An 8,459-nucleotide genomic window follows, 5' to 3' on the forward strand; every position below is an offset into this window, starting at 1 on the left:
AGCATACGCATAACTGCATAAGTGGGTATTACCATTTACCTCATTTTCTTCAAAAAAAAAAAAAAAAAAAAAATTACCACATAGTCACTACTTCGGTAAAAAAAATTATGTAATAGCCATAGGTGGGTAGTATTACCGTATTGAACTATTGGGGTAAGAATGAATGACTAAAAAAAAGGAACAAAAATAATACTACTAATCAAAATCAAATTCAAAATCAAAATACCGATCAAATGAAAAATGCTACGATTGAATTTTTTTGGCACTGATCTTCATTTAACGGATTATTTATGTCTAATCCGATTTTTATTTATTAACCACATTTTAAGGGGTTTTTTTTCGGTCTACGCATCCACTAAAATTTGGTGTCTTTCTCTAAAAGTCTTTTTTCTTTTTTCTATTAGTATAATTTCATATCAACAAAATCGAGTTCAGTAACTATAAACAATAGTTCACTATATGCGTTTAGGTGAACCCTAAAATGAGTGTATTGAGAATAAAATTAAGGATAAAACCCTAGATTGTGAAATTGAATTGGATGATGACAAAAAGAATGGAAAACTAATGCATTGCTTTGGTGTCATTTAAGTTTTTCCAACTAGTGATTAGTGATATTTCAAAAAAAAAAAAAAAAAAATAGTGATTAGTGATATCACTTGTAGTCATTGTTTGAAAAAAAAAAGTCACATAAGTGTATGCTTATCATGGGAAAATTATTATTTGTGACACGTACTAGTGTAAAGTTTGCAAGGGGAAAAAACTATTCGTAACACATAAGTAAAGTTTTCCACGGGAAAAGAGCTACTCGTGGCACAAATGTAAAGTTTGCCACGAGAAAAGCGCTATCCATGGCACAAGTGAGATAATTGCCACGGGAAAATAAATGCCCGTGGCATAAATTAATCCTCTTATTTAGGTATTGTATTATAGTTCATTTTTCCCGTGGCTAGATGAAATTATGCCACGAATTTGGAATTCCCATGGGATAATTCATGGCACAAGTGATGATTTGTTGTAGTGAGTGTAGGTCTTACTTTTTTTTATGCAACCTTTTGAAACAATATGTTTGGGATGCTATTGCTATAACAGTTAATATATGCCTTTTCTTTGTCTCATTTCCTTAACCCTTATTGTACTATCATATTTATGTTATTCACAACATTATGTGCTATATTTGCTTCAAAAATAGAGGAAATAACATAGAGCAAACACCTTTATTTATCATTTCATATTACATGTCATAACTAAGTTCTCATTGCAACTAAAACTGCATCTACTTTAAAACAACAACCAATATGACTAAATACATAACAACAACAATTTTTACAATTAGATGAACAAAATCAGCAAAATCATCTGTCTTCTTCATGAACTCATTAAATTCTGCCCTAAGTAGTTGTACACATGATACTTCTGACATGTCACCGGGTCTGCCACCAACATCCCTCACAATGTGTTCTTCACTAACCCACATGAAAAATTGACAGAGCCTGCACTTGTAATACGGCTTGCCAGGATTTGCAACTGAATTTGAAAACCTGATGTCAGCACCTCTTGGAGGATCACAATTGCAGGTTATGGTTTTAACCCACAAGCCTCCTCTATTGTTTCTGTTGCTTGAAATTGACCTTATCGCAGAAGAGGAAGACATGGCAGAAAAATGGAGCAAAGGAAAAAGAGATAGAAGATGCAAATAAAAGTACCTTTGAGAAGAAGACAATGTATTTATAAGTGCAAATGTGGTGGGACTTGAAAAAAAGGAGGGAACTGTTGGAGGGAAAGGTTGGAGGGAACTTAAATGGGAAGGCTTTGAGCTCTTTTCCTCCTTTTATGCTTAAAACGTGTGTAATTAACGTTTGCTTAACGGTGTACTTACTGTAGCAATTAGTTGTTAATTATGAGTGTACCGTTGATAATGAAAATTTATTGAAGTGTACCAAAGATAAAAGCCAAAAGTTGGAGTGTACCAGTGATAATTTCCCTTTTTTTTTTAACATCCAATTAACAATATTTTCCATCAGTTTTTAAGTGTTAAATTTACTAACTGTGGTCGTTTTTTACTTGTTACACTTACTTTAATGGCCTAAAAACTGTATTTTAATATAATATCTCACTCATTTCATAAAAAACTAATACATGCATCTTAATTATGTGCGCTCCATATACATAAGGTCTAATTGTGACATATAAAGATAGGCAACGGGCCGTGCCGGCTCCGCAGCGGGCCGTGCCGTGCCTAAATTTGGCACACCCCAACCCACGACACGACCCACGTGCCTGGCGAGCCGTGTCGTGCCGGGTCGCGGGCCAAACCATGCCAATTTTTTATATATTTTTTTTAAAATAATAAATGTAAATAAAAAACGATATATATATTTTTTAGTACAACTTAATTTATGTTTATGTTAATGTTAATATATTTTGTTTTGAACAACTTTATTTTAATTAAGGTTATATAAATTATTTATCTAAATATGTTTAAGTTTATATAAATAATTTTATTACTTTAGCAGAAAACAACAATGCATATAATAAAAAACAAAAATTTACGAGTGCGATAAGCCGAAAACACAAAAAATTGAAGAATAACATATTTTATTATATGCCGGTAGCCGGTATGATAAATCGATCATACAATAAAATGATAATTAAAAATCGTACAATAATTGGTGAATAACTTCATTTATTATATGGAATACGAGATTCGATAATACAAAATTTGTAAAATAGTGTATAATTATGGCGGGCCTCGTGCTGTGCCGGGCCGTGCCACGTACCGTGCCCTCGTGCCACGTGCCGTGCCGGCGTGCCGACCCACGGGTTGGCCACCGTGCCTCGTGCCATGCATGTGCCGATTCCCAGATTTGTGTTCATGGCACGGCCCACGACCCACATGTGGGCCGTCGTGCCGTGTTGTGCCGGCGGTCATGCCGTGCCAGAATCGTGCCGGGTCCGTGCTGCCCGCGTGCCGGCACGGCCCGTGCCCATCTTTAGTGACATGTCATAAATCTTAAAATTCAAATAGGTTGTGATATACAAGGCAAAGACAGAATATATTTTGGCCTTTTCTCACCTGCTAAGTCTCTAAGCGCGATTTTGACGGCATGATTCCAAAATAAGGGTGGTTCGTTAGCGGCAAAATGAAAAACAATTCTTTAATTATGGAAACATCAATTGTTGTGATCGTTGTATATTTTCCGACAAAGAGAAGAATCAAGCGTGTAAACTCTCAACAAAATACACCACCGTTGAATTTGACTCCGACAAACTATATTTATAAATTTGTAATAAGGTTACATCTCTGCATTTTAACCGCACCATACGTTGTTCTAATTTAATGGCATAATTCCAGCAAACGTATCTTCATACGAATTTTATAATTTATTGCTTAGATCAAAATATATTGTCTGGTTAAATTTAACTAACTGATGTATTGTTTTAAGTATTTTACGGTTATTGTTATTCACTCTATTTAATAAATTAAACAACTAATTACTCATACCAATCCAACAACATCTCTTATTTATTAGAAAATTTCAAGAACTAGAGTGAGCAGAAAGAGAAAATTAAAGAACTAGCGTGAGAAGGAGGGAGAACATTGTATTGATGTTTAAGAAAGAAGAATATTGTGATTGTTATATATCATTACCTCACCTAATTACAATATTTATAACAATTGTAATAACAAACTCTAGGCTAATAGTTTGTGATAAATCACATTTATATAGGATTTGTAGGCACGTTTATGCTAAGTTAATAGTTGCTTTTTAGGTATTTTTTGTCGCTTTTTAGGTCGTAAATACATAAGTTGTTTGTTTTGTACTCTATTACGCTCCGTTTGTGTTTTTCTAAATGTTTCAGGTGATTTGATAGACATTTGGACGCTTTCGTAGTGTTTGGAGTTGATTTGGATGATATTTGGATGGAAGTAGATAAATTGAATTTATAAATCAAAGATCCCACGTTCGTGGATGTTGATTTTGAGATTTATATGCATGAGGAATGAATATAGTATCAACAAGGGCGTTATGCACTTTACAAAAATGAATTTGAGTTAAAAACGAAGAAAAACGAAGGTTTGCAAAATATAAAAAATGACCTTTGCTTACTACTTTGATCATATCTTAAGTTCTACAGATCGGATTGAAGCGATTCAAGTTGCATTAAACACTAGACTTGAATAGCTTTCCAATAATAGGTCACACGCCCCGAAAATATTTCTAGAACAAAAGTTATGGCCATTTTAATCCGAGTTATGTACCCTGCGACCAAAGCCCGCGCCCACGCGAGCCTTCAAATGCCACTGCCAAGCCGCGGCCACCAGCCTGCGCCCGCAGGTTCTGACGGGTATCCAAGGCAGCCCACGAGGCTTCGTTGCTTCACATCTTCACTCGTCCCTCGATTGCATCGTCATCTTTGTGCCACGTCATCGTCTATCGTCCAATATTATTGCAACTTATGTATTTATTATTTTCTTATTTCTTTTCTGTATTTATCTTTAGATTAGTTTTAGGATAATATAAATACTTCAAGGGATTATAATTTTTCCCTATGCCTTTTTATTCTTTTGATTATTTTACGTTCTTTTGAGTTTTCTCTTGAACCCTAGTTTCTCATGGCATCTCCAAGAATTCTTCCGTGGATGATTCTTGGGTTTACTATTTTAATTCATTGAGGTATTTTATTTCTATTTCTTGTTTTTAATTATGTTTTATTCCTTAGATCTAGTTTTAATTATTTCTTCCATGTTTGAGTAGTTTATTTCTAGGGTTTGGTAATCCATGATTATATGATTAATCTTGATTGGTATTTTTAATATTTTGATTACTCATTTCTCTAATTGATAGTGTTTGATTGTTAATCTTGCAACCTGATCAATTGTTTGATTAATTATTGATAATAAGAGTTTGAATTGAAAGATCTTACTTTTAGAGGCTTACCTACAATTAGCAATTGTGATTATGTTAGCGACTGTACTGCATATGTTGAATTGAGAGCGTTAAGACCCGATCGTAGGCTTAGTAATTGCTCTAGATAATTGATTGAATTGTTATTGATATTTGATAGATTAAGAACTATAAACATGGTGAACCATAACCCTAGTGTAGGGAATATTTCAAGCATTATCCCTAGCTTGTACCCCACTGTGATCATACACTTTAGCATGGTGGCGTCCAAAGGGAAAGAAGATAGAGCAAAAGAGTCGCCAACAAGTTTTAGGAACTTGTAAACCGTTCACGAGGTGAAGGTTCACGAGGTGAAGGTTACATCCCTTAACGATCTAGGAGATCGTCAACTCCAATAGGTCTGGAACCATGACTGGTAGTTCGGGGATGAAAGTACAAATCCAACCTAAAAGAGATTAAATCTGCCCTAATAATAGGCCTCTACTTTATTCTGATCGTATTCATGTGCGCTTTCTGATTAACATGCAATCAATAGGATTAACCCTAAACCTGTTTATCTATGTTGGTTGAATATTAATGCACAAATAAATCTATTATTGGCGATCACTTGAATTATAATCAAATTAACCCTAAACAAGATTATTAATTATCTTATTAAGCGTGATTACAAGTACCAATCCCTTTAAACATGCATAAAAGGCGTGATCAAGAAATAACAATAAATATAATCAAGAAACATAATAATAATCATAAATTATAAAAATAATAATTATGTTAAAGCATAATAATAGAAATATCCTAGGCATGATACTAACAAGATTAACACAAACCCTAGCATGTCACTAAACAATAAAGATCAAATATATAGCCCTAACATGATACTAACATGAATATTAGGAAGAAAATAGGAAGCATTGCAGGAGTCACAATTGTCGTATTTGATATTAGAAATTATAGTTGTTATCCTAAACATGATACTAGGAAAATCAAAACGCCCTAACATGACACTAGGAATCATAATAGCAACCTAGACATGATTTCTATATCATAATAACAATTAAACAATTAAAGTACTTACTTGGATGCCTCGTACCTCTTTCTAATAACAAAATACACGCGTTAGTAACTTCAAGGATAATAATAATCAAAAATTAAATTAAACAATTGAAATAGAGATTTGGGACTAAACCCTCAGAAATTAAAACCTTTCACATCTAGGGCGAAGGCAACTTCGAAATTTGGCTAGGTGTGTCTAGTGCTAATGTATGAGGAGTTGTGTTTGTAAAAGGGTTGGTTAGAAAAGAGGGAGAGAGAATCAAGAAATTCCTGATGAGAGTTGATGATTGAAAAAGGGGAGATATGACCTCTATTTATAGAGAAAAAAGAGAGTCGAAGAATAAGAAAAGAATCCGAATTCGAATCGAAATAAAACTCGATGGACAACAGTTTTTGCGGATTTTGTTTTTATCATATCTTTTGATTTAGAAGTCCAAATAAGTCATATAATATGTAGTTGGAAATCTATTGAAGTCTAATTTTCAACCCAATTAGAATAAGATTAAAATATTTTGTAGATAAAAAGATATAGCCGAAATAGTAGGACAGTGTCAGTTTTGGATAGAGTTTTGTATCTCATTCATATCTTTTTTGTTATAGCTCGGAATTAATATTATAATATATCATTGGAAAGATAATTTCAAGATCTATCCAACCATATAAAACTTGGATAAAGATTATGTGGCAAGAAAATAATATTTGACTATCTTTGAATATCTTTAAATTCGAATAGAATTAGGATTTAAGAAAAGGAAAGTTTTTAAAAAATTAAAGTTTTTATTTAACTCAAATTCTTTAATCTTATCTTTTCAAAAAGGATAATTAGGTTCTTTTAGAAACTTATAGAAGCTTCTAATTAATCCTAATTAGTTTAGGAATAGGATTAAACCTTTGGACCCTCCACATGATCATTGGGTCGTAGGTAAAATCCGGTTTGGGCCCAGTTTAGTATTTTGGCCATAACTTCCTCATTATTCATCGGAATTGGGCTTATAATATATCGTTGGAAAGTTCTTTTCAAACCCCATCCAATTAAACCATTATTGGACCCTTATAATGGACCAAACTAAACTGGAATGCACATTTTTCAAAAATAAGGTAAGAAAAGAAATATTTTCAAAAACAGAAAGAAGAGATATTTTAATAAAAACATCCTCATCACTAGAATTTCACACTTTCGCTTTGTTCGATAATCAAATGACATGAAAGGTACTCATCACCGGGTTTGATTTTGGGGAGACACATTTGGGTGTCTACACCTAGGTGTTTTTATTAATTGTTTATTCCTATTTTAATTTAGACTACATTTTAATCCCAATCTCGTGACATAATTTAGTTTCTCCATAAAAGCTATATTTAATAGCCATCTCTCCGTGGATTCGACCCTAATTACCCTACTACATTGTTAGTTGGTTTTGTTAGGAATTTATTTTACGACAACCTATCAAATTTTGGCGCCGTTGCCGGGGAGACGGCTAGATTAGTTTTAGTTTGATTGTCTGAACTGTTTCCATTGTCCCATTGGAACTTCTAGTTTCAATTGGGACATTCTCATTGCTTTCTTTTTTTTTTTTTTTTTTATGCCCAGGTTAACACGAACAGGTGATTTGATCCCTACGGATCCAGACTCTGACAAGACCCTTAGGCAAATCAAAAAACAAGGGAAAAGGAAGCAGAAAAAGACCCACTCACAAAAGAGCTCTACAACATAGTCTGACACACGCAATGAGATGACTGATAATAGGTCTCTTAATTCTTACGAGGTACCATCCCAAGATGGCATTCCAACGGGTCTTAAATTGCCAGCAATCACTGTAGAAAACTTTGAAATTAAACCCGCATTGCTTAGTATGGTCCAACAAAATAAGTTTAGCGGCCATCCTACTGACGAGCCAATTAATCACTTGCAGCGATTTCAACAATTGTGCTCCACTGTTCATAACAAAGGAGTCACTCAAGATCAATTGAGAGTGATGTTGTTCGGATTTTCCCTTCGCGATAAAGCTCAAAAATGGTTGAATACCGTCAAGGAGACGGAGTGGAGCAAAATTTCTCAAGCATTCCTCAAAGAGTATTTCCCTCCTGAAAAAAATGAAAAGATTCGACATCAAATATTAACATTTTCTCAAGAGTCGGGGGAATCTCTTAGGGAAGCATGGGATAGATTCTTAGATCTTCAACGATCATGCCCGCATCACAATTTTGAGAAGTGGAATCTTGTTCGTATTTTCTATAACGGACTAGAACCCGAGACTAAATGTATTGTTGACTCTACCGCATGTGGTGTGTTCCTTGACAAGACGATCAAGGAAGGGTATAATTTTCTTGCAAATCTTGCAGCCAATCATTTCTCTTCTCCAAGAACGCAAGTAAAGAAAGGGAAGATGGAAGTTGAAGCCTATTCAATCTTGACTTCTCAGATGGCTCAATTAACTGCAAAGATTGATGCATTACAGGCCACTCAGGACTCCTCTCTTGTATATGTTAATGCTATGT

The 8,459-nt window shown here is 34.0% G+C and overlaps 1 non-coding gene across 1 annotated transcript; it reads right to left on the minus strand.

Annotated features, from left to right (window-relative positions):
- Positions 1 to 8,060: 8,060 nt before the first annotated feature.
- LOC145633544 (small nucleolar RNA R71) lies at positions 8,061 to 8,166 on the minus strand. The gene has a single exon (XR_014112861.1). It is a non-coding gene; the product is annotated as a small nucleolar RNA R71 (small nucleolar RNA).
- Between the last annotated feature and the right edge of the window lie 293 nt (positions 8,167 to 8,459).

Source organism: Chenopodium album, chromosome 5, assembly GCF_948465745.1.
Source record: "Chenopodium album chromosome 5, dcCheAlbu1.1, whole genome shotgun sequence".
Taxonomy (NCBI): domain Eukaryota; kingdom Viridiplantae; phylum Streptophyta; class Magnoliopsida; order Caryophyllales; family Amaranthaceae; genus Chenopodium; species Chenopodium album.